Source organism: Camelus ferus, chromosome 6, assembly GCF_009834535.1.
Source record: "Camelus ferus isolate YT-003-E chromosome 6, BCGSAC_Cfer_1.0, whole genome shotgun sequence".
NCBI lineage: Eukaryota > Metazoa > Chordata > Mammalia > Artiodactyla > Camelidae > Camelus > Camelus ferus.
This window is the reverse complement of record NC_045701.1, coordinates 64,421,599-64,448,094: the sequence shown is the minus strand read 5'-3', so window position 1 is coordinate 64,448,094 and position 26,496 is coordinate 64,421,599. Positions and strand designations below refer to the sequence as shown.

Genomic DNA, 26,496 nt, shown 5'->3' with positions numbered 1-26,496 from the left:
TCAAATTATTCTTTTTTTCTCCTTGGGAGGGAGAGAAAGGGGATGGGGGAAATCGGAGAGATGATAAATCCCATTTTAGAAGTACTGCATTTAAAGAGGGAATTCTGGTAGGCTATTAATTGAGACAGGGAACCAAAGGGGACAGGTTAAAAATGAAATTTGTAAGTAATTTACATATTCACATCTTATATTTGTAAAGCTTTTCAGTTTCTATAGTAAATTCAAGCACATTATCTCATTTGATTTCTACAGGTGCCCTAAAAGGTAAGCAAATCAGATATTCCCATTTTTTAGAAGATATGGAGGCTCTGCAAGTTAAGCCACAAAACTACAAGTAATAGAACAGGAACTAAAATCCAGATTCGTGAACCTGTATATGGATCCACAGTGCTAAGTTATATCCTATACCATACTGACTATAGGCTTCCTTTCAAAAATCACATAATTACATCATTCTTTTACCTTTAAAATATGATTATAGAAAACTCATCTTTCCTCCTCAACTGACTGCTTCATGAAATGAATTTTAATCTGATAATTAATTTCACTGATATATGTTAACAGACAATTTTACTATGGTGCCAGATTATAGCCACATAACATCTATTGCTCAGCTTCCACATACTCAGTTGGCCAAGCAGCAGAGGTAGTCAAGTGGAGAAGCAGAAGAAATCCAAGTGAATCTTCCTACTTATTTGAAAAGTGAAACTAAGCTACCAACATTCCACCTTCCTACTAACATTTAAAAAATGTTATTTTCTACTTTGGATTGTTCCAATTTCAGTATATGCTGCCAAAGTGAGCTACACTATCTTGACAAACTGTTTTAATAATAAAATATTAATGTATAGCTTGAAAAATGAGTACCATAAAAATACAATAGACTAGTTCCTGTGAGATAAAGTAGCTATTCCCCCTGGGGTCAAATTCAAGTACTGAAAATCATAACCTTGTAATATCCCTAAATATGTTAATAACTAATTATACCAACTCCCACCAATTCTCCTTCCATATACCTACCCCCAGCTTCTCCTTTCTCATACTACTACCTTAAATCATATATACATTATTTCTTTCATGGGTTTTTACTATGAACTTCTTTAAATAGTCACCCAAACTCTCTAGCTCCCAATCATTTTATTTTACCCAGTACTGCCTGATGAACTTTCCTGAAGCACACCTATTATGAAGTGCCCCTTTCTAAAGTTTTTGTTGCCTTTCCCCTATCTTAAGCTACTGTTTACTAGAGGTTTACTAAGTACCACTCATTCACTGAGCTAAGCACCCAGCATGCAACATCCGGTTTAACCCTCACAACCATTTCCTTGTTCAATTTTGTAATTTTGCAAAGATAAGTAACTTGGCCAATGTCAAAAGCTAAAAGTGGGGGAGGGTACAGCTCAGTGGTACAGTGTATACCTAGCATGCATTAGGCCTAGGTTCAATCCCCAGTACCTCCATCAAAAATAAACATATAAAAACTATTACCCCCCCTCAACAAAAAAACAAAAAGAAAAGAAAAGAAAAAGCTAAATGGCATAGCTGGGCCTCAAACTGAAGTCTGTGTGACTCTGGCACTTTAACAACTATTCTGTAGAACACATTTCAAATTCGTTAGCCTGGAATTCATGACTCCTCTTAGTCCTAGAATACTTTTCCCACTTTTTTTCTCTCTCCTCTATCTTGGGAATCAAACTACAGTTGACCCTTGGAACAACATGGTTTCAAATTGCACAGGTCCATTTATGTGCAGATTTTTTCCAACAGTAAATACTACAGAATGACAGGATCCAAAGTTGGTTGATACGGAGGAGGTTGATACAGGGAGCAGACTATAAATTATACTCAGATTTCTGACTGGGTGGAGGGGGAGTGTTGTTAAAGGGTCAGCTGTACTTGCCATTTCCAGTATAAGCCCTGCAAGTTCTCTCTTCCACAAGATTTACGGTTTCTTATACCTGGTAAAAAATCCTTTCTATCCATTAAAATTTTCCTCTTCCACTAAATGTCTTACTGAAATCTCCCTTAATCCTGCCTGCTTGCTCCCATCCACAACTTACCCTACCCTTCTAGGGTACTTAACCTGTGCCTCTGCTGTAGCATTTTACATATACATTTCACTCTCCCCATAAGTTATACTTCACTTTTTAGTTAAATCACTAATAAATCCCTATATTCCCTGGTAGAAAAATTGATATACTTTTTAATGTACATATTCAAACAAACCAGGTAACTTATTTATTTCTTTTTTTTTAGTGACATCCCTTCTGGAGCCCTCCATTCTCCAGCTCTAAACTGGCTGTTTTCTCTTTGCCCCGATCCACTCATCATCTTTCTCCATCAGCTCCACATCCAAGAAGGCTGACCTTCACAGACAGCATTACCTATGTTCTCCTGTCCTCTAGCCTCCCATGGGTTCAGCCAGGGGGAAGTACCCATAGGGAGGGAGGAGAGTGGTTGAGTTCTTCATTCCCCAGCTTCCTTCTGCAGTTTGGTAGGCGGTATGTTCCTCCAAGGCCTCATTTCTCACCAGGTGGCTCCTCTTTATAGCAGCAGCTCTTATAAAACCAGTAACTACTTTCTCCCTTGCTCTTTTAGGCCCAGGTTTAGCAGGCTGACTGAGGTTTCTAACCCTGGGATGCTTCACCATCCTTTTAGCTACCTTAACCCAACCCACACCCTAGTGAACGGTCCACTGATTACCAAACTCCCTCGCATTACTCAGGCTAGTTTTGCCATCTGTTTTCTGCATGGAATCTTACAAAAACATGCTCCAGTCTGAATTTATTCTCTAAGTCATCCGCATTTGTTCATCTTTGCCCTGAGAAATTCTTCCTTCTCTACTCCCTTCTTTTTGAGAGACCTCCAAAAGAGTCTTAAGAAAGGGTATAGGAGGTAAATTTTTTAAGACCTTGATTTACTTGGTACTAGAGCAGATCACATCCTCTTTGAGTTACGCTTTTGCATCCTTGTCCCGAACCTTAATTCCTCACAGCTTCTCAAGACTTCTGGCTCTGCCTTTTTGTTGTTTTCTGCAAGTAAATATTTATAGTGAGAGTGGCCTTTTTCTTCCAATTAGAATGGGAAGAAAAAAGGTAGCCTAAATATGTAAAAATATTGACTTTGGTATAAGGTTTCTGTGTGTCTTTGAGCGACCAATCATGCCCAGTGTTGGAGACAAAACAAGAAAACAGACATTATGTACTGCTTATACTATAAATCAGCACAATGTTATAGAGGACAATTTTGCACCTATGTATCAAATTTTTAAAAATAAACCCTCATTATCAATTCCTTTTCTAGAAATTTATCCAATAAAGTATGTCTGGAACCATTTGAGTATGTTACTCTACTTTTTCAACTGTAAAGTTAATGAAAGATAAATACAGATCAAGTATTTCCAACCAAAATTTACCATTCTAATTGAGATGTGCCATCAGTGTAATATACATTCCAGATTTTGAAGACACAGTGTGGAAAAAAATGTAAAACATCTCATTAATTATTTTTTGTATTTAATTCACATAGAGATGGTAATTTTTTATACATTGTGTTAAACAGAATATACTATTAAAATGAATGTCACCTGTTTCAAAATTGTTTGATGTGGCTAGTAGAGCATGAAGCTCTATGTGAACTGACATGAACAAAGGCAAGTGAATAAAGTAAGCTTCAGAATGGTGTTTATGTATCATCCCATTTTTACACAAATGCACATAAAAGTATGTTTATAAAATTATTAACAAAAAATCTGGAAGAATATGTGCAATACTGTTTTCACTTAATGTCTCTGAAAAAGATAATATACCTCTTAAGTCTTACTTCCTACTTATACTTCTGAACAATTTGAATATCTTACAAAATATTAACAAAAATTACTTTTGTAATATAGGGGGAAAAACACATAGATAAACTTTTTTGAAAGAAAAAATATAGAAACTTTAAACTACAACTATCTTCTTAAAATACCTAAAAATTAGCAGAAGCAATAAAGCTCTTTCAAGATTTCTAGCACCATTAGGGAAAGAGTAGAAATCAAAACATTATCCCTAAGACCCTAAACTATTTTTACAAACAATGCAACAATAAGTAAGGATTTCTAAATAAAGCAGTTAAACAATCACTAGGATCATGACTCTTTGGTGGGCAGGACTTCTTCCTCTGTAACACAAAAATGAATATGTTACATCTTAAATTTAAAAATGAGAGGAAACCAGTTCACCAAAGGAAAAAGAGCATTAATTTTAAGAAGAATTCCAAAAGGGACCAATAACACTTTGCAATACAGTAAGTTCATAATTGTGACTGCATCAATTCTCTCAGCACAATGACAAATTCAAAGAATCCTGATTACCAAACTCACATGGCTATTGCTTTGTCTTTCTAGCTGCCTATTTCTATGCCTATTTTATACAGATCTTCTCCTTTAATCTTGGGGGTCAATCCTTTAGTCAGTTACTTTCCCTGAAACACATGTGTCCCAAGTTTCAGGTCTCTAAAAATACAATATAATACAATATAAGGACACCAACTTTTGACCTCTAGTGATTCATAGCTTACTAGAGAAAAACTATATTCCAAAGGTCAGCAAATTAGTAGATGATTACCTCTGCCTAGATGGCTTATTGGTATGCAATTCAACAACTGGCCATTAAAAAAAAAGAGAGAGAGAAATAGAATAATTTTCCACATCACTGAAGAAATATCACACAACCATTTCAGAGTTATTAGAACAAGAAATCAATAATCAATAGAGTGTATTTTCAGAACCAGAAGTACAGTTGTATCATCAAAACAGGTAAGGAGAAGATCTGGGAAGGAAGAAGACTGATGAAGATACAAGTGTCACAAAATTTAGAATACACTGAACTTCTAGTACTAAAGAATTGCTGACTGAGGTTATGAGTCATGTTCTGATTTCCAGCAGTCTTAGAAGGCAGGAAGACATAAAGGGGATATTATGCAGTAAGAAATACGAACAAAAGGTCAATCTTAAAAATTACTGTACAGAAATCCTATCGTTTTAAACGGTTACTAAATTACACTTTCATTCAACAATGTTAAGTACCCATCTGGTACAAAAATGTGGGATAGTCATTGGCAAGAAAAAGATCGCTAAGTCAGAGGTCTTATCCTTAAGGAACCTAAAATCTAGTATGGAAAAATAGATAAGTAAACAAGCAAGCAAAAAGACAAAACCTCTATACAACTGCAGTGATACTTGGTAAGTGCTGTACTACAACTGCAGAAACCGCTACAGGAATTACCTGCAGAGGAAGAGCATCCTAAGAAAACTTGTAGAAATGGGAAAGAACGTTAAGACCCAAGACAGATATGAAAGGCTTCTATTACACCAAAGGGAAAAAGTAAACAAAATATTAATGCAACCACATGACATGAATAAAATTAAATGCTTTCTAAACATAAGATTTTAAATCTCCATAATGAAACTCAACTCTGCAAAGTGTTATTTTTTAAGTCTATTTAAAAATGTGTAGTCAAAATGACCTAGTAAAAAAACACCCTAGAGTAATGCTTGAGAGTCAATAAGAGAAACTGAGAAGGCTGAGTAAAACTTGATCTCACTACACATGTAAGCTGTTTATAAATAGGGCAACAAATTGTTTCCCTCCACTGACTTTCACTATTATTTCAGAGACAAAAACTTTACCTCAAAAAATTTACAATTATTCATCAATGACTCAGTCTGTGACATCCAATTCACACAATTCCTATAAAATTGCTCAAATTACTGATAATCACACAATCTATTTAAAATATATTTACTAAAACACAATGCAGTTCATTGCTAGTCCATGTAAATGTCATAAACCAGGTTTGTATTTTTTCTATCTCTTTTCTGTGGATAGCATTTATGGAGTGCTTAATATACACCAGGTATTATGCTAATCATTCTTGATACATTATCTCAATTCTCAAAATAAGGTTCTGAAGGGAATCAGAATATTCCACCCCAAAATGTGACACTGTAAGGATTATTCTGCGCTAAAGGCAATTAAGAAACAGCACACAGAAAACAAAACAAAACAAAACAAAAAAAAAAACAAAACAAAACAAAACCCTCTCTGCCCTTCCCTATCAGGTTCAAAAAGCAGGGCATAAATTTCCCTTTTTAAAGGTAACACAAATTTCCATTTGTAAAGGTACCAGAAAGAGGACTCAAACCGGGGAGTTGACTCTTATCAATGGAGAAGAAACCAACTTAAATCTGCATAACAAACCTTACTAAAATAACCTTTATATTCCTTTAGTTCCCCACTACATATTCACCTTCCCACAATTTTCAACCCCTAAAAGCCTCTTTTCGTTTATCTTGTCACTATTCCACAATTTATCACTCAGTCTCTCTGCTTTGGTCTTCTCTTTTCTGAAGGCCTCCATATGCATACATAATAAACAATTTCTCCTGTTAATCTGTCTTTTGTCAGTTTAATCTGCAGGGCTGCAGACAGTGAATCCAGAAAAAAAGAGAAAAAGGTTTTTCCTTTCCTACAGCCTTCTTTTTCTTTTTCTTTTGTTTTAAACTGAAATATAGTCAGCTACAGTGTGTCAATTTCTGGTGCAAAGCATAATGTTTCTTTCAGTCATACATATACATACATACATTTGTTTTCATATTCTTTTTCATTATAGATTACTACAAGATGTTGAATATAGTTCTTTGTGCTATATAGAATTTTTTTATTTATCTGCTTTATATATAGGTTAGTATTTGCAAATCTAGAACTCCCAGTTCATCCCTTCCCACCCCTACCAAACCCCCAACCCTGCCCCAGTAACCGTTAAGTTTGTTTACCATGTCTCTGAGTTTCTCTTTTACAGATAAATTCATTAGTGTCTCCTTTTACCTTTTTAGATTCCACATATGATACATGAATTTTTCTTTCTCTTTCTGGCTTACTTCACTTAGAATGACATTCTCCAGATCAATCCATGTTGCTGCAAATGGCATTATTTTATTCTTTTTATAGCTGAGTAGTATTCCATTATATATATATACCACAGCTTCTTTATCCAGTCATCTGTTGGTGGGCATTTAGGTTATTTCCATGCTTTGGCTATTGTATATAGCGCTGCTATGAACATTGGGGTGCTTACATCTTTTCAAATTTGAGTTCCCTCCAGATATATGCCCAGGAGTGGGATTGCTGGATCATGTAGTAAGTCTATTTCTAGCTTTTTGAGGAATCTCTATACTGTTTTCCATAATGGCTGCACCAAACTGCATTCCCACCAATAGTGTAGGAGGATTCCCTTTTCTCCACACCCTCTCTAGCATTTATCGTTTGTGGACTTTAATGATGGCCAGTTCTGACTGGTGTGAGGTGATACCTCATTGTCCTATAGCCTTGTGAATCAGGCACTAATACAACCTCCATTCTGCAGAGAAGAAATCAGACTTTCACAGGTTAACCTGCCCAGAGTTACACACAAGTCAAGAAGGTATTTCAGCACAAGTCTGACTCTATAGTCTGGGTACTTAATCAATGCAAGGTTTGTAACTATAATGTCTATCGGTAGGGCCCACAGAAAAGCAAGAAAAAGCCATTAGCAAATTCATCTCTTCATATCTTTGTAAAGAAAGTTAACTGAGAACACTCCCCATCATTAGACACGTGTATGGCCAACACAGGATAAATGGAATTGTTTTGAATCTCAAAAATCTCTCAGGTGACTAGGTTAATTCAGTCTCTGGGATTAAACTCACAAATAAGGCTAAGGCTTAAACAAGTAAATAGTTAAAAAGTGCAAACTGATAACATGCATTTACTATGTGCCATATTAAGTAGTGAGATACTAAAATAAAAAGACACAACCCCAACCCTTAAGGAACTGACAATTTACAGATTCAAAGTTCTTCACTTTCAAGTACAACTTAAACACGAACTCAAAGATGGTCTTCCTAAAAAAGATTTTAATCTTAACAAAAAAAAGTGTTGAACAATGTAAGTCTTAACACAGGCTAAAATACAAAGTAGAAAAATCCAAGTGCTCTGGAGTCAAACGAACTGAATTCAAATTCTTGCTATCACTTAAAATAGGACTGTGGATAAAACAATCTCTCTGAGCCTGTGTTCTCTCACAAAGTTGTTAGTACTTAAAACTGTATACAAAGGATTTGACATATCACATAACACATTAAGTGATGGGCAGAGGATAGAGTTCTGAGTAGGAGTTAGGGGAAAGCAAAAAGTACTGTGATTTCGCCAAATGAACTACTACTCTCACTACAAAATTTAAGTATAAAAGGGTAAGGTATAAAAGAAAAAACTGTCCCTTTAAGATGTCTACAAAATCATCAAATTTCCTTTCAGAAACTCTTAGGTATCTACTGATTACTTTTAAGTGAATCATGATTTTGAAAAATATCTCCAGGTTTCTTGTATAGTCCTGAGATGAATCATGTAAGTCAGTGGTTGAAATCTGGGGTTCATGATCTAATTTCCATGAATTCCTTGATGGTATATGCACAACAGAGTGTGTTGTGTGTTTCAGAGGAAGGACCCAAATGACCGTAAGATTCACAGAAGATTAACAGACAGTTAACTTTACATGTCCAGTATTTATCAAGTGGAATTTATACAGTTTTCAGTGTAAGACAATTTGAAGAAACTCAATAGTTTGGTAATGGAAATATATATTATTAAAATGAATCACACTGAAAAAGAGTATGGCATTATCTGGTAAGTTGACCAGGCCCATATCGTATCATCCAGTAACTTCATTTCCAATAATATACTTTAGAACAGCAATGTTCTGCAATAATGGAAATATTCTATATCTGCATTGTGCAACAACATAGCCACTGGCCATATGTGGCTATCAAGCACTTGAAATGTGGCTAGTGCAACTAAAGAGATGAATTTTTAACTTTAGTTAATTTAAATTTAGTCACATGTGGCTAGTGGCTACTATACTAGGGGCCAGATCCCTAGAGAAACATATACACCATGATAAATAAACATACAGGAAGCTTCACGGTAACATTACTCATAATAACCAAAAACTAGAAACAACTCACAGGTCCACCAACAGTAATACAGTTAAATGAATTGTGGCACATTATTTAAAAAAAAAACAAAAACTTCTCATTCTATGACATTATAAATACACTCCTAAAACTCATTTCCATATTATTTGAGCAATTCTGTGATTCTGCCTCAAACAACTAATAAATTATCTTAATACAACCTAATCTCTAAGGGACTGTTCACACTTACTTCAAAATTAGACCTTTGAGGGCAGTGACTTCATCTAATACTTCTCTATGTCCTGCCCAAAGTCTCCACATTGTAAATATTCAGTATTTACCTCTAATTTTCTGAATAAACTAGTTAGGAAATTTGAGGCAGACAAAAGTGTGCAAAAGTGAATGATCATTACTTGTAGAACAAAAAAACCCCAACATCTGATATATAAATATCATACAGATAATATAACCAATGTAAAGCAAAATTTTAAAAATCTGCTTAAAAATAGCAAGTTTTCTTTCACATTAATTATAATAAAATTATATTCTAAGCTCTAACTGTATTCAAACAATAATATAAAGCTTTCTTAGCAAACCCTGATAAGACTTTGCAGCAACTTCTGTTTAAGCTTTAGAGGGGAAATGGAAAATGTGGGACAGGAAAACTAGATTTCTGGGAGTCCAGAAGCAGGTAACAACAGAGCTAACAAACCAGGCAATGGTGCAATGAAAAGAATACTGAAAAGTTTCTAAGTCTGGTAGAAGAGCTCCAACCCCAGTTCTGCTACTAGGACAAAATTATTCCAACAGCCACCTACATGGCATCTCTGCCTCTGATCTGTGAAGGAGCATAGGTTTTTTGGAGGGGGGAGGAGTTAAAAATCTCAAATCCAGCTCTATCTTGACAGAAACTCAGAAAGAAAGAAAAGACAATTTTCTGAAGCTTCCCTTATATCCTAAATATTACACAAAAATAAGTACCTAAATATGGGTACTCTTTAAGTGCAACCAAATCCTAGCACAGCACCCAGTTCAGTTCACTCATAGGAGGCAGTCAATTAATTTAAATGAATGCAATCCAAAGGCAGTTCTGAAGCACAAAAACTATATAAATAGGTCAAATTAAAGTAATGCATTTTATGTGACATCAAACATTTTCTGTGACAATGTAAAACTCTCAAAACATGAAATATATTTCAACACAAATTCTCAATTTTTTCATGTGAAGTTTCTGATACTATTGTGAAGCCAAGTAGTTATAACGTACATTCCCAAAAAGTGTAATTCAAAAGACAAATTAGCTATAACTATAAACGCAACTATAATTTCTAATATTTGGAATAATTAATCAGATATGAGCTGTAAAATACCATAAAACACTGGGGTGGAGGGAGGAAATACTTATTATTTACTACGTGTCAGAATATTTTGCTCAGTGCCTTCCACACCTTATTTTAGTTTTTCCAATCATCTTCTGAGATGGCCACACATTAAAGATAAGGAAAGTGAGGGCTTGGCTGGGAATTACAGTACAGTATACCTTCCGCTTTAGCCGATCCTAAGCATCTTTCTGCTACATTACTACAATTATTTTCATTTCTAATGCTGACTTTCTGCCCAAAACCAAAGTAGGCAAACTAAGCCCCTAGGCCAAATCAAGCATATCCTGTTTTTGTAAGTAAAATTACTGGAATATAGTCACATTTGTTTGCACTGTAACAGCAGAGTTGAGTACCTGCAACAGAAGTGATATGATCTGCAAAGCTTAAAATATTTACTATCTGGCCTTTTATAGAAATTTGTCAACCACTGCCTTAAAGGTTCAAAAATGCCAAGAACCTCAGAAGCCTCAAAACTTCAATGGGGTTTCTGAGACAACTAATTAACCTAAGGAGGAACTTTAAAATTGTACGAGAGAATCTGCTTGAATTTGTATACTAGTTAAATCATATAAGCTCAAATTTATAGAAATGATAAAATTAAACAGCTTGATTATGAAGTTACTGAAACTGTTCTTCAAAATTACACTGTTTTCTGCACCAATTCACATTCCCACTAACACTGTAGGAGGGTTCCTTTTTCTCCACACCTTCTTCAGTGTTTATTAGTAGACTTTTTAACGATGGTCATTCTGACTGGTGTGAAGTGATACCTCACTGCAGTTTTGATTTGCATTTCTGTAATAATTAGCGATACTGACCATCTTTTCACGTGCCTTGTGGCCATCTGGATGTCTTCTTTGGAGATATGTTCTATTTAGGTCTTCTGCCCATTTTTTTGATTGGTTTTTTTTGTGTGTGTGATATCAAGCTAAGTGAGCTATTTGTATACTCTGGAAATTAGTCCCTTGTCTACTGTGTCATTTGCAGGTATTTTCTCCCATTCTGTAGATTGTCTTTTCATTTTGTTTATGGTTTCCTTTACTGTGCAAAAGCCTTTAAGTTTAATTAGGTCCCATCTGTTTATTTTTGCTTTTATTCCCATTACTCTAGGAGTTGGTTTGAAAAAAATACTGCTGCAATTTATGTCAGAGAGTGTTCTGCCTGTGTTTTCCTCTAGGAGTTATATAATATCCGGTCTTACACTTGAATCTTTAATCCATTTTGAGTTTGTACATGGTGTTAGAGAATGCTCTAATTTCATTCTTTTACATGTAGCTGTGCATTTATTGAAGAGACTATCTTTTCCCTGTTGTATGGTTTTGCTTCCTTTTTGTAGATTAATTTACCATAAGGTTGTGGGTTTATTTCTGGACTTTCTCTCCTGTTCCATTAACCTATGTGTCTATTTTTGTGCCACTACCACACTATTTTGATTACTGTAACTTTGCAGTATAGTCTGAAGTCAGGGAGAGTGATTTCTCCAGCTCCACTCTTCTTCCTTAAGATGGTTTTGGCTATTCAAGGTCTTTTGCATTTCCATACAAATTTAAAACATTTTTGTTCCAGTTCTGTGAAAAATGTCATTGGTAATTTGATAGGAATTGCACTGAATCTGTATATTGCCTTGGGTAGTATGGCCATTTTAACAATATTGATTTTTCCAATCCAAGGATATGGTGTATCTTTCCATCTGTTTGTGTCATCTTCAATTTCTCTCATCAGTGTCTCATAGTTTTTGGAGTACCAGTTCTTCACCCTCTTAGGTAGGTTTATTCCTAGGTATTTTATTCTTTTTGATGTGATGGTAAATGGGATTGTTTCCTTAATTTTTTTCCTGATATTTTGCTGTTAGTGTATAGAAATGCAACTCATTTCTGTATATTAATTTTGTATTCTGTAATTTTACTGAATTCACTGATGAGCTCTAGTAGTTTTCTGGTAGCAAACAGTGCTGCCACTATGGAGGACACTATAGAGGTTCCTTAAAAAACTAAAAATAAACTTACCATATAAATCCACTGCTGGGCATATATCCAGAGAAAACTATAATTCAAAAAGACACATTTACCCCAATGTTCATAGCAGCACTATTTACAATAGCCAAGACATGGAAACAACTTAAATGCCCACTGACAGATGACTACATAAAGATGTGGTGTGTGTGTATGTATGTATGTATGTGTATGTGTATATAGTGGAATATTACTCAGCATAAAAAAGAATGAAATAATGCCATCTGCAGCAACATGGACAGACCTAGAGATTATCATAGCAAGTCAGGGAAAGACAAATATCATATGATATCACTTTATGTGGAATCTAAGAAAAATGATACAAATCTTATTTACAAACCAAAAATAGACCCACAGACATAGAAAACAAACTATGGTTACCAAAGGGAAAAGGGTAGGGGAAGGATAAATTAGGAGTTTGGGATTAACAGATACATATTACTATATATAAAATAAGTAAACAACAAGGAGCTACTGTATACACAGAACTAATTCAATTTCTTGTAATAACATAGGAAAGAATCTGAAAAAAATACATGTACGAATACATATAACCGAATCATTTTGCTGTACACCTGAAACTAACATTGTAAATCAACTACATGTCAAAAAAAACAAAAACAAAAAAACTCTTCTATAGTCTGAACTGATGAAGGAAAAACCTCACAATTTAAAATATTAAAATATATTTAATAACCATGCATCTTTTTACAATGTACCCACTTTTTCATGAAAGAACATCTTCAGCATAGCTAAACAGAGCCTGGCTTTTCCTTACAAGTACTTTATCTTATATTTCAAGTCATACTTTTTGATTTAATGCAGTCACTGAATACTTTATACTTGGACCATGCCAAACATTCATATGATTACTCAAGGTTCTATAGTTAATTTTCTGGTGTTGAGGAAGAAGCCTGTTTTATTCTGTTGTTGTGAAATTCCCACTGTTTCATTCCACGTAATAATCTCCTAATTAAATATCATCTTCATTCAAAATATACTCCACTATCCAAATACATTTAAACAACTTGCCTAAATTAAGTCATCATAAGGATTGTTTGGTTATAGTGTTACAAATAATATTTCCTTTCTTCATTTAGTAATTTTAAACAAGATCCTCTAGTGGTAAAGTACAGTCTACAAACTCCAGTATAGATCGATCAAGAAAACTTAAGTCCTACCAACATGTAAAATGTACACAACTGTTAACGAATATTGATTCCTCTGACTTTATAAACACTTTGATTCACAAAGTATTATATTGTTTCCTTCTTTATTTTTAAGAAAAATGCTAATGTCAAAGAAAAATAATCCAAAATGATTGGTTTGCAACAACTCAGGAGTTATTCCCAGAAACATGCAAGGCTGCATCAACATTTGAAAACCAGTCAGCGTAATTCACCATATTAACAGATTAAAGGAAAAAATCAACATGATCACCTCAATAGGTGAAGAAAGGTATCTGACAAAATTCAACATCCATTGATGATTTAGAAAACAAAAAACCCTCAGCAACCTCAGAAGGAAACTTCCTTAATCTGATTTAGAGAATCAATAAAATGACCTACATGTAACATATTTTAAAGGTGAAAAACAATGCTTCATGGCAAGGATATTCCCTTTTAACACTCCTATTCAACATCTCACTGGAACTCCTAGCCAGTGCAAAAGGTAAGAAAGAAAAAAAAAAAAAAAAGACATACCAGAAAGAAAGGAACATTTCTTTATTCATAGATGACATGACTGTCTCCTTAGAAAACCTCAAAAAATTTACAGAAAAAAAAAAACAACTCCTAGAAGTAATAATGAGTTTAGGGGAAAAAAAAAAGACTCAGGACACAAAGTCTATACACAAAAATCAATTATATTTCTACATAGTAGCAATGATCAACTGGAAGCCCAAGTTCTTAAAAGTGATTATTTACAAAAGACTAAAAAATTTAAACACTTAGGTATAGATCTAATAAAACATTTGCAGGATCTATATGTTGAAAACTACAGCACACTCATGAAAGAAATCAAAGACATAAACAAATAGGGAGAAATACCATGTTCAGAGATTGAAAACTCTATCTTGTTAAGATGTCAATTATCAAGTTGATCTATAGATTAAACACAATCTCAATCAAAATCGTAGCAGAAATTTTTTTTTATGTCAACAAGCTGATTTTAAAATTTAAGCAAAAGAACTAAGACAGCTAACACAATTTTGAAAGAATAATAAAGTTGGAGAACTCACATTACCTGGTTTTAAGACTTAATTTTAAAGCTACAGTAACCAAAACACTAATACTGGCAAAAAAAAATAGACAAATAGATCAATGGAACACAAGAGTCTAGAAACAGACCCACATAAATGTAGTCAAACGGTTTTTGACCAAGAGACAAAGGGGATTCAATGGAGAAAGAATCATCTTTTTAACAAATGGTCATTGAACAACTTGACAAATAAATTCAATCTAAACCTCTCTTTACACAAAAATTAACACAAAATGTAACAAAGATCTAAATGTAAAATACAAAATTTTTAGAAGAAAACACAGGAGAAAAATCTTTGTGACTTTGGGTTAAGCAAAGAGTTGTTCTACACAGTATCAAAAGTAAGAGCCATAAGAGAAAATACTGGTACTTTGCACTTCATCAAAATTTAAAACTTCTGTACTTCAAAAGACACTGTTAAGAAGGATGCAAAAGGCAAGCCACAGGCTGGGAGAAAATCTTTGCAAATCACGTATAAAGAACTCTCAAAACCAGACAGCAAAATTAAATTTAAAATGGGAAGAGATTTAACAGTTGGCAAATAAGCACAGAAAAGATGCTTATCATTATTATTCATAAGAAAAATGCAAATAAAAACCACAATGAGATACTGCTACAAACCTATTAGAATGACTAAAATTAAAAAGACTCATCATACCAAGTGCTGACAAAGATGTAAAGTAACTTAACACTTATACATTTCTAGTGGGAATACGAAGTGGTTCAGCCTATTTGGACAACAGTTTTACAGTGAAGTTTCCTATGATGCTGCTGTAACAAACTACCATAAACTTAGTGGCTTAAAACAACATAAATTTATTATTTTACAGTCCTGTAGGTTAAATATTCCGACACAAGTCTCTCTGGGCTAAAAGCAAGGTGTTGGCAGAGCTACATTCTTTTCTGGGGGTTCTAAAGGTTAATCCATTTCCTGGCTTCTTCCAGCTTCTAGAGAACACAACATTCCTTAGCTCATGTCCCTACTTCTCCACCCTCAAAACAAGGAACTCTGCCATTTCTCTGGTCCTGCTTCCATTGTTACATCTTTCTGACTCTACTAATTCTCTTTCCATTTTAAGGACCTTTGTGATACACTGGGCGCACCTGGATAATCCCAGAATAAACCCCCTAAAGTCAGATGATTAATTCCATCTGCATCTTTAATTCACCTTTGCCATGTAACCTCATTTATTCACAGGTTCCAGGGATCAGAACATCTTTGTGGGCCATTATTCTGCCTACTATAGTTTTTTGGCTTTTTTAAATAAAGTTAAACATACACTTCCCACATGACCTAGAAATTTCACTTCTAGGTGCTTACCTAAAAGAAATGAAGACTAATGTTTCACACAAAAACCTGTTGGCAAGATTTACAACAACTTTATTCATAGTCCAAATAAACAAAAAACTCAAATGTCTTTCAACTGGTGGATGAATAAACAAAAACTGTGATACATCCACACAATGGACTACTACATTCAGCAATAAAACAGAAAGAACTGCTGATACACTCAGCAACATGGATGAACAAGCAAATGTATTATGATCAATGAAACAAACCAGACTCAAGGTTAAATACTGTATGATTCCATTACCTGATATTCTAGAAAAGACAAACTATAAGGAAAGACAGCAACCATTAGCTACCAGGGTTATAGGGTGGGGGAAACAGTTGACTACAAAAGAGTAGCTCAAGGGAATTTCAGGTGGTGGAACTGTTCTGTATCTCGATTTTGGTAGTTGCACAGCTCTACACAATTGTCAAAACAATTGTACAACAAAAATAGTTAATTTTATTTCACATAAATTAAAGTTGAAATCTTTGTGAAAGAAAGAAAATAAACATATTTCTCACTCATCAGATCGGCAGAAATTTAAAAATTTGACAATGCCAACCTGACAATTCCAAGTGTGGACAAGGATGACTCATAAACTACTGACAGGAATGTAAACTGATACAACTTCAGAGGATAATTTGGCTGCAGGTAGTAAAGTTGAACATACACATCAACCTATGGCCCAGCAATTCATTCTAGAGAAAACTTCATACATGTGTTCAAGGAGACACGCACAAGGATGTTCATTATACATTGTTTGAAATACTGAAAAATTGAAAACAACCCTTCAGTAAGGGAATGAATTAACTGTGGTTAGCAGTTATTTAAAAAAGAAAAGGAAAAAAAAATCAACCCTGCTTGGTCCATGTATGATTTTGAGAAGGGTAACTTACTGGTTTACTTAACAATAGTATATAGTGAAAAGAACACTGTACTTGGAATCTGAAGGCAAACATTTTAGCATTTAGTTTCAACTCTGCCACTAACTCGTCTGTCCATAAACCTCACTTTCCTTTTCCTGGAAAATGAAGAGGTTAGGCTATACATACAACTACTAAGGTTATTTCCAACTCAACTAGAATACTGATACATAAAATAGATCAAATTTCTTGGTATGTCTGTGATGAGCTTTTTAGTTAAGATAATAATTCAGAAAGAATATATAAACTCCTAAGCTCCAGTAGTACTGACTTGGGTAACCCTCAGGTAAAACTTTTATATCCTTTCACATTTTAACTTTCTAAAACAAGTTAATATTATTAATGAGCCCATCTTATCAAGTTCAGGTCTGTCAGGCAAAAGTCATTCAAATATATGGTAAGGTTTACTTAATTTTATTTTAACAAAGATAAAATGATGAAATGCTTTCCGTATTTTTTGCCTATTTCATCTATAAAGTTCCTACATTATAATTTAATAGCTTCCGCCTGCTACAATAGTTTAAAAAGCCTCTTAAAGCTTGTAATATGCCAAGTCCACAGGGATCTAGTAAAAAAAAAAAATAGTTCATAATCCAAAAAAGCTTACCTAACAATTTCATTACCACCAATACTTATACTTCAAAGACACCAATAACCAACATGCCATTTGTTACTACTGTAGAATTTAATAGGCTATTAACTTCTGGTATTATCCAAAAACAGTTAGAATACTATCATTAACACATATGACTTTTTAAAAAATTAGCAATATTAACGCCTTTTACCTTGTCAGTAAAATCAAAATTTCAAAATTCTTGTTCTATGGGCTTTCCAAATCCAAATTCTCAACAATTCTAAACGAGTACGGAGATAAAACACACACTATATACTAATTTGAACGCCAGCTGCCAAGAAAAACCTTTCGACTGAAACCTAAATTCTGAACACCTTTCTGTATGTCAAACAACCAAACAGAAGGTGAATTATTATTATTAGAAAGTTACATAATCTGTACCAAAGATTGTTTAAAGCGCCTTTCAATTAAAAGCAGCTTACAACAATTTACAGGCTTCAAAGTTCACCCTGCAAACTTAAACTTATCAGAAACCATGAACGAGATTAGGCTTTTCTTTAAAAATGGTTACAAGGAAGTAGGAACTGTTTGTTTATTTGTTTAAAGAATGCAACGAGAAGCCGAATACCAGGAGCTGAGTCAGGCAGGGGAACGCCGACTACATTCCGCCTCCTAAAGGAAAGTGTTCTTCGCCCCACGGATTTCCCGGACCCGTCCTGGAGGGAGTCCTGGGAGTCGCGAACTCGGGGGCGGGGGCGCAGAGAACAGGCGACTCCCTGCAACTCGGGCCGGACGGGCTGGAGCCCCCGCCAAGGCGGGTTGCTCGCCAAGGCAGAGGGAGCGGGCACCGCCAGACAGCGTTCCTCCGGGGGACAAAGGTTGGGCTCACGCCCTCCACGGCCGGCGCAGCTCCCGCTGCCTGGAGCGGCGGGAGAAGCAGCCCGGGTCCCGCCCGGGCCCAGCTCGCGGGGGAGGGGGCGAGCCCCGCCGCCCCTCCCCCGCCCGCTCGCCGGGACCTGTTGATTAAGACCTCCACACCGAGCCGCTGCCGGTCCGCGTCTTACCTCCGCGCCACGGCGGCCGCCGCTCTTCCCGCCCCGGCCGCTCCTAAACACTGCAGGAACAGCAGCTCTCCAGCCGCACTTAAAAAACTGGATAAAGAATCCAGAAACTCGCGATTCCCCACCTCACAATCCTTAGTCCCCGCCCCCGCCCCACCGCCAGTCGCCGCCGTCGCCGCCGCCGCCAGCGACTCCACCTCGAGACCGCGCGAGACCGGCCCCCGCGGCAGCCGCGAGACCGCGCACGCGCCCCCGGGACTCTGGCGCAGCTGGCGCGCCTATCCCAGTCGCTCTTCCGCGCGCCCGCCCGCGATTAGGCGCAGAAGCTGGCGCGGTTCGCCCAATCCCGAGCCGGCGCGGAAAGAGGGCCCGCTCATTGGTCGGCCCCGCTGCTCCCGAGCGGCCGGTCGCGCGCGCACTCGCGCGCCTCTAAGTGGAAAACGCGAGGTGCTTCGGGTTCTCGGGCGCTCGGGAACCGGTCTGGGATAGAGCCCGCGGGCCAGGTTATGTGAGGACGTGAGGTTTCCCGAAGACGCAGTGGGAGCGGGCTAACGCTCCACAGACCTTTCTTCTCTCGCTGAATGTCCGTCAGCCCTTGAAGAAAATGCGTTTCCCCTTGAGGCGATTCCTCATGTCCTGTGAAGCACAATCTAACATTTGCTTGAAAAAGAACCATGACATACCTGAACACCTGGATGTGTGTAGTGTCCGACAAAAGAATCCTCTGCGACCATGGAAGGGTCCACAAAGCTAGTAGCTGAGACCGAGTTCTGAAAACCAGAAAGGAAGGATGCCAAGGGCCACAGCTGTTTCACGAAACTCAAGTACTTGAGTCAACCCACATCCAGAGCAAGGAAATCTAGATAGTCTCCAGGATTCCCTACAAACTGTTAGCCATATCCAAAAGGAAAGGGAAAAGGAAAAAAAAAAAAGGTTAGTGTGTGTGAAAGAGAGAGCGAGAGCAAGCGAGAAAGAGACCTATTCCTTTTTCTAAGTTCTTAAATGCATAAAATAAGTAATGATTCAAGAAGTCTCCTTTAGTTCTTCGATGTATTTTTCCCCTTCTAGTTCCAGGTTTCTCAACTCAGCGCTACTGACATTTGGGGCAAATAATTCTTCATTGTGTTGACCTATGCAATTTAGGATGTTTAGCAGCATCCCTGGTCTCTACCCACTGGATACCAGTAGCACCACTACCCCTATTTGTGACCATCAAAAATGTCTCTAGACGCTTTCAAAGGTCGCCTGGGGAACAAACTCACCTCCAGTTAAGAATCACTGATCTACCTGTTCAAAGAAATGGCCTCTTAGAAAGTAGTCTCTCTTTACGCATCCCTTACAATTGCCTGGCCTAAAGCAGTTTTGCAAAACACCCCACCCAAATGAACCCTCCAGCTACCTAGCTTTGCTTCCCCGGCTGCTTGGACTCCTCTGTAATACGACCCCCTCCTAATAAAATGATGACCACTATCTGTGAGAGAGCAGCTACTGACCTCAAAATATGTGGGAATTCCTTTGTTAAGTGCTATACAAGTATTATTATTTTTCTTTCCTAAAGGTATTTTCATCTTAAATGAGTATAGAACCTATGGCAAATAAAAAATTTTGTTCTCTGGTGAATAGAGCCATTCCCAGTATCTTCAAATCACTCAAATTACTGGCCTCCTGTGCAAAAAATGAAGGGTAGCTGGAAGAATGGAAGGCATGGAAACTGGAGGCAGGGTGATTGGGTTTGAGTTTTAGCTTTGATATTAACCACTTTTATGATTTGAATGCCTGACAAGTGTCCTGGGCCTAAATTTTCTCATGTGTCATTTTCCAAGCTAACTACTTTTTTCTTTTCCTAGTTTTAAGATTCTGGTAGCCTCTGCATATGGAATCTAACATGAATAGCATAGGGGTATGAAGAAAATATAATATTCATCCCCAAATAGAATGCAATGGGTAATCTGTGGTTTAAACCCCCATGTCAGAGGGGTTGTTTATCTTTGTCACAAAATAATTTACCCACTGAATCACCCTGGCAAATGTGTAACTAAGCACTTTGGATGAGTAATAAAGCCAAACTGTAAATCAAGTGTGTGATGGGAAGGAGAATAACCATAGTAAGTACCCTTTCTCCTTCCTCATCTTGATGTCTGCTTAACCTAACATCTAACAGCAGCTTCTATTACAGGTTGATGTAATAAAGTGTTGAACTATTTTATTTCATTAAAAGCTTGGAGGAAATACATTAATATTATATTTCAGCCATTTGCAACAGGTCTGAAATCTCAGTTTTCAAGATTCTACCATTAACCATTATATTTGAAATCCTTAACTAAGGCAAATCTATCCCTTTGGTTTTATCCTCCATGTGCTAGTGACATCCGAGTTTTCAAAACTGAATTAATAGCCTAATCACTTTATAATTATGTGAACCAATTGATCAGAAATAATGTAAATTAAAAGAATACTCACTGATTCACATATATGAGAAGTTATGAAACAAATTAGTAGGCACATTAATTATTAAATACCTAAAAAAAATTTTTAAACACCAAAAAAGAAATCAACAAACCATGAGCTTTTCTAATTTTATTGGGCTTAGTTATTATTTTGATATTTGATAGTACTTCTTAACCTTTCATAAATCTAGTTAAAAATATTGACTGTGAACTCATCTACAAAACAGTAACAGACTCACAGACATAGTAAACAATCTTGTGGTTGCCAGGGAAAGGGGGTGGGACGGAATTGGGAGTTTGAGATTTAAAAATGTTAGCCACTATATATAAAAATAGATTTAAAAAAAAGCTTCTTCTGTATTTTCAATATCTTGCAATAACCTTTAATAAAAAATATAAAAATGAAAGTAACTTAATTTCTCCAAGATTCAGTTTCCTCATCTCCTAAATTAAGGATAATAAAAGTAGCTACCTGCAATGGTTGTGAAGACTAAATGAACTGTATTTGTAAAGTGCTTAGAACAGTGCCTGGCCGGCACTGTGTGCATTAACTATTTGTCCTTATTCTTATCATCCTGTTCTTTAGCATTCTCTCCCTATGTGATTTCATCTAGTCTCAGTGGCTTTAAATTCCATCTTCAAACTATCAGCTCTAAGTTTATCTCTAGCCTGAACTTCTGCCCTAAACTCCGGAATCACCCGTTCAACTGTTGGCTAAACATCTGTTTGAATTTCTAAAAATATCACAAATTTAACATGTCAAACTTTAAATTTTTGTTCAGTTGCTTCAGTTCAGTATATGGTCATGCCTTCATTCCAGTTGTTCAGGCTTTCTTTCACACCACATATCCAATCCATCAGGAAATCCTTTTATTTCTACCTTCAAAATATATCCAGACTCTAACCACTTCTCACCAACCCCACTGCTACCACCCTACTCCAAGACATCATCAGCCTTTGCCTGGATTAGTGCAGTATGCTCTTCCCACCCATGATTTCTCTTCTTGATATTGCAGCCACAGTGATCTTGCTAAAATGTAAGTGAGATCAAGTTACTGCTCTGCTCAGTAGCCTGTAGCCTAGCATGATCTCCCTGACCTCAACTCTTACTACTCTTTTCCTTCTCATTTCATACCAGCCACACTGGCATTGTTGCTGCTTCTCACATATTACCACAGCTTCTGCCTCAGAGCCTTTGCATTTGCTATTTCTAATGCCTGAAACATCCAATATCCACATACCTACTCTCCCTCACTTCCTTTAGATCTCATTTGAAATGTTATTAGTGAGGCCTGTCTTATTCTACATAAAACCTAGAACATCTCTCACACCCCATTCCCCGCACTCCTTATCCCCTCTCCCCAGCTTTATTTTTCATTATATTTATTTACCATTTGACATGTTGTATATCTATTATCTGTCTCCCCAAACTAGAATGTTAGCTCCATAACAGCAAGGACTTTGTCTATTTTATTCACCGCTACTTATTTTTAGATTCCCCAGAATCTAAAACAGTAACTGACACAGCGCAGGTACTCAGTACATATCTGATGAAGGAGTGAATGGATGAATGAGTGAAATAAACGTGAGCAGGTGGAATAGGGATGATGAAAGGATCAGAGAAAACCTTCAGCTTCATCAAATGTTTGGCTATGACTAGCCTGTCTAAGGAATAATTTCTGCCTAAAGATGATTATTTTTGCTCTTGAGTAGTGCTGTATGAATTGAGGGAGGGAAACGGTATAACAAATGCAGAGAGAAAAAGGAAGAGAAAACTCTCTCTTCTTCACCAACTCCTTCCTATGCTTCATGACTCATTCCAGTTGCTACAATGAATCCTTATCTAATTGGTAGAGCTGAGAATTAGAAAGCAAAAGTTTTCTTCAAAAGTCAAGATAGATGCAACTAATTAGTTGCACTTAACTTTTACTCCAGAACTTACACAAGTCTTTGACAAGTTTAGATATCTTGTTTCTAACATCTAACAGATTATAAAGGCTTATTATGTGTGTAACCCTTTAGTGACTACGTCAGTTCAGAGAATACATACCCCTGCCATGAGACAGGGTGAGAGAGATCTTAGCCTGAGGAAGGGAGTTTCTGATGGAAATTATAGATCACACATAGGAAATAGTTTTAACTGGGCACTTGCAAAAACTGAGAAGAAACAGACACTTGGAACTTTACAAACTTCTTTCTCATGGAAGAGTCTTAGCCTTGACATGTGATAGACTCCAGGGGAAACAGAATAGGCATTGGTCCTCAACTAGGTTTTAAAGAATGTGTTGGGTTGAATGAGAGATTTGGAGTACCACAGTGGACTCCTTTAGGGCCACTGAGAAAAAATAGATATCTTTTCCCCCCGTTTTTCCAGAGTATTTTTTAGAAGAATTTTTCAAACTATATTTGGGAATATAAACTGTTTCAAATCAAGTAGAAGTAGATAGTGTGAAGCTGGTGCAAGAGCCTGACTAACCAAGTACTTAGACTGAAAGCTTTCATGCCTCATCGCCCCTGCATAACACTTGAAGCAAATGCAAGAAGGTGGAACAACAAACAAGAGTATACCAAGCCTTGTGATCACAGTTCAGGGCACAGAAGAGCTGAGAACAGTTTGGCAACAAGAATAAAAATGCCCTGAATTTTTTTCTCTTAAGTCTAGAAGAGATGATGAATACACTTAGGATCATGGTAAAATGTGTGATTTAACTTATTTTTTTGAACTTTTAAAAAATACAATTTGTAAACATCTATATACCCAAACCAAATGTTTAAAGGCTCTTAAAAGTATGCAAAAATTCTGAGGGTTTCCTATTTCTTCTTATCTGGTAAGCTAGACGTCAAAGCCATTATTCAGAATCACAGTTTAACAATTATTCCATGAAAAACATCTTAGAGCATGATTGTGGTTAGCAGTGAAAAGCGCCGACCTCTTGTGGAGCATTAGAAGTTTAATAGGTACCTTTCCTTTATGCTGTGCTAGGACAATTTTTTTCTCTTACATTTGAATTAGCTTTTGTGAGAAAATTGAGCTGTTTCAAAGGGTGTCCAAAACTTGTTAACGTATTTCATAAAACATCTAGAAGTTTTTATATAAAGTATACCTAAAAGGAAAAGCTCTTCTAAAGCAGTATTAGGATTAATTGAGGCTTTGTGATGCAAAATTACATGCATGTAACCTCTCAGTTTCTGAGTGTTAGAAAATCAGGAACTTAGTTTAGCTGGGTGGCTCTGGCTCAGAGTCTCTCCTAAGGTTACAGTTATGATGTCAGTTGGGCCTGCAGTCAGCTAAAAGGCTTGTCTGGGACTGGAGGAAGTGCTTCCAGGAAGGCTTCCTCACATAGCTGTTAGCTTGGGGTCTCAGTTTCTTGCCATGTGGACCTTTCCTTAGGATATGGCAGCTGATTTCTCCCAGAATAAGCAGTCCAAGAGAGAAGCAACCAAGATAGAAACCTCAGGGCCCTTTTATGACCTAGCATCCAAAACCACACCCCACTACTGCCACTTTATTCATTTGAAATGAGACAGTAAGTCCAGCCCACACCCGAGGCAAGGGGAACAGTTTCCATTTCTTGAGGGGAGGAGTACCTCCTCTCAAGTATTTGTGGACATTTTTTTAAAAATCCCCAGGTAATCTAACATTTCATGAGTACTTTAGGCATCAATAAATTATCATGTTAACATATTTAGTGCTGAGGAATATTTTATCTGTGAGCTTGGAGCTTTTTACTCACCTCTGAGCAATGACTACTAGAATCAGGTAGATAAAAATCAAATAATGTCCAAAGCATTCTCACAATTGGACACATTGTCTGTGTCCCCATTCACCCTAACAATAGCTGTATTACTTTCCTCTCTCCCAAAGCCACCAACAACCTACTCCAGTTCTTGCAGAAAATCCTCATTTCCTTTCTTATGAATCTAGGAAATGCCCCACAGCCACAGCAGGGCTGCTTTCCACCCGTAGCAAAACATTTTTGATGTGGCAGTTTGTCAAAAGGTGTGGACAGTTCAAATAAATTCATACCCTGAAATTCTATAGAGTCGCCCTTGTCTTCACACAAACTTAGCCCTAGGAAACATTAGCAGATTCCTGTGGCATAAGTTTTCCTTTCAGAAGCCATGTTGCTTTTCCCTTAGTAAGATGGGTTTACTTGTGTGTTCAACAAGCCACAGAAACTTTCTGCACTGCAAACTCTCCATCTGCTTGATGTATTTAAAGATACAAGGATCCCTCATATAACAGACAAGTTATGATGATGAGGTTTTTATATTAGTTCCAAAACCAACAAACTTTATTTGATTTATAATATTGCTTCTATGGAACTTCACCAATGCGTCTGAAAATGTGTTCCAAGTTAAAACTTATGACTGTGGGGATTGATTGCTTCCTGTAGCACTCTTGCTAGTTCTCCAGCCAGAAAATCTGGGACACCTCTGCTCTGTCCTGGTCCCATGCAGTGGTGCCAGCAGTAGCAGGGAAGATAGAGCCATCTCTGTGCCTCGGAGTCCTGTGGTAGTAGCAGTGACAGAGGACAAGTGTGTGCTTCTGATGTCCCAGTCTTTTTATATCTAATGGCTCTTCTAACAAGTATTATACATTCAAGGACTGACTTTATATCTAAATCATGGAGCTCATCTACTTCATAGAAGAGTGACACTGCACTCACTTGCAACAGCCAAGCAAGTAGCTTATTGGTCTTTAGTTGAATTTTTCTTAGCTATTGGCATTAACAGAGCATTCCTTCTCACTTGACAGCCGTTATACTCAAGATTAACGTCTGGTATTTACACGCACCACTTATTTATCTATTCACATGGATTATCATCCATCATTTTATTGAAAGATTTCCAAAGTATAGGTTAAAATATTTTTGTTTTAAAGTGGAATAAATCATGAATATATTTTCCTTATAGTAAGTGTTGTCTTAAGAACTGTGTTCTAAGGCAATGCTGACCATACTGGATAGCACAGATACTGATCTTTTCATAATCACAGAGGTTGTACTGGATAGTGCTATACTAAGGAATCAGTATGCTATCCCAGCAGGAGGATGTGGGGGAAAAAGCACAAGATTCTAAAAGCTTAGGTATATGTTATAAACCTCTCTTACATGTCTAGTTACAAAGAGTAGTATCGTGGAAAATTGAAAACAACCCAGTTATAAAATACTTATGAATTTTCTTTGACCACAAACTTATTTTTAAGAAAAAAAACCTCAGTACATTATTAAGAGCAAGTAAGTTTGTGTGTGTATGTGTTTAAACCTAATAAAAATTTGCAACTTGATGCTGAACTTCCAAGTTTCTTTTTTTCTATAAAAGTGTGATATTGCCTTAAAAAAATCATTAAGGTATAACTTATGTGCAATAAAATGCACCTATTTTAAAGTATTAAATTAGATAAATGCATACACCAATGTAACCACCACCCCAGTCAAGACATAGAACTTTCCTTCTCAAATGGTTTCCTTTCCCACTTTGCAGTCAATACCCTCCAGCCCATCTCCAC

The 26,496-nt window shown here is 36.5% G+C and overlaps 1 protein-coding gene across 2 annotated transcripts in view; it reads right to left on the bottom strand.

The window, feature by feature from the left end:
- The window catches only part of MPP5 (membrane palmitoylated protein 5), a 78,532-nt gene extending 59,801 nt beyond the window's left edge, over nt 1-18,731 (bottom strand). The window contains exon 1 of one of the 2 annotated variants that reach the window (XM_032482217.1): nt 18,541-18,731. The gene's annotated coding sequence lies outside the window, so the exon portion shown is untranslated. The remainder of the gene's footprint in view (nt 1-18,540) is intronic. The other variant, XM_032482218.1, reaches the window with a different exon arrangement.
- Nucleotides 18,732-26,496: the final 7,765 nt, after the last annotated feature.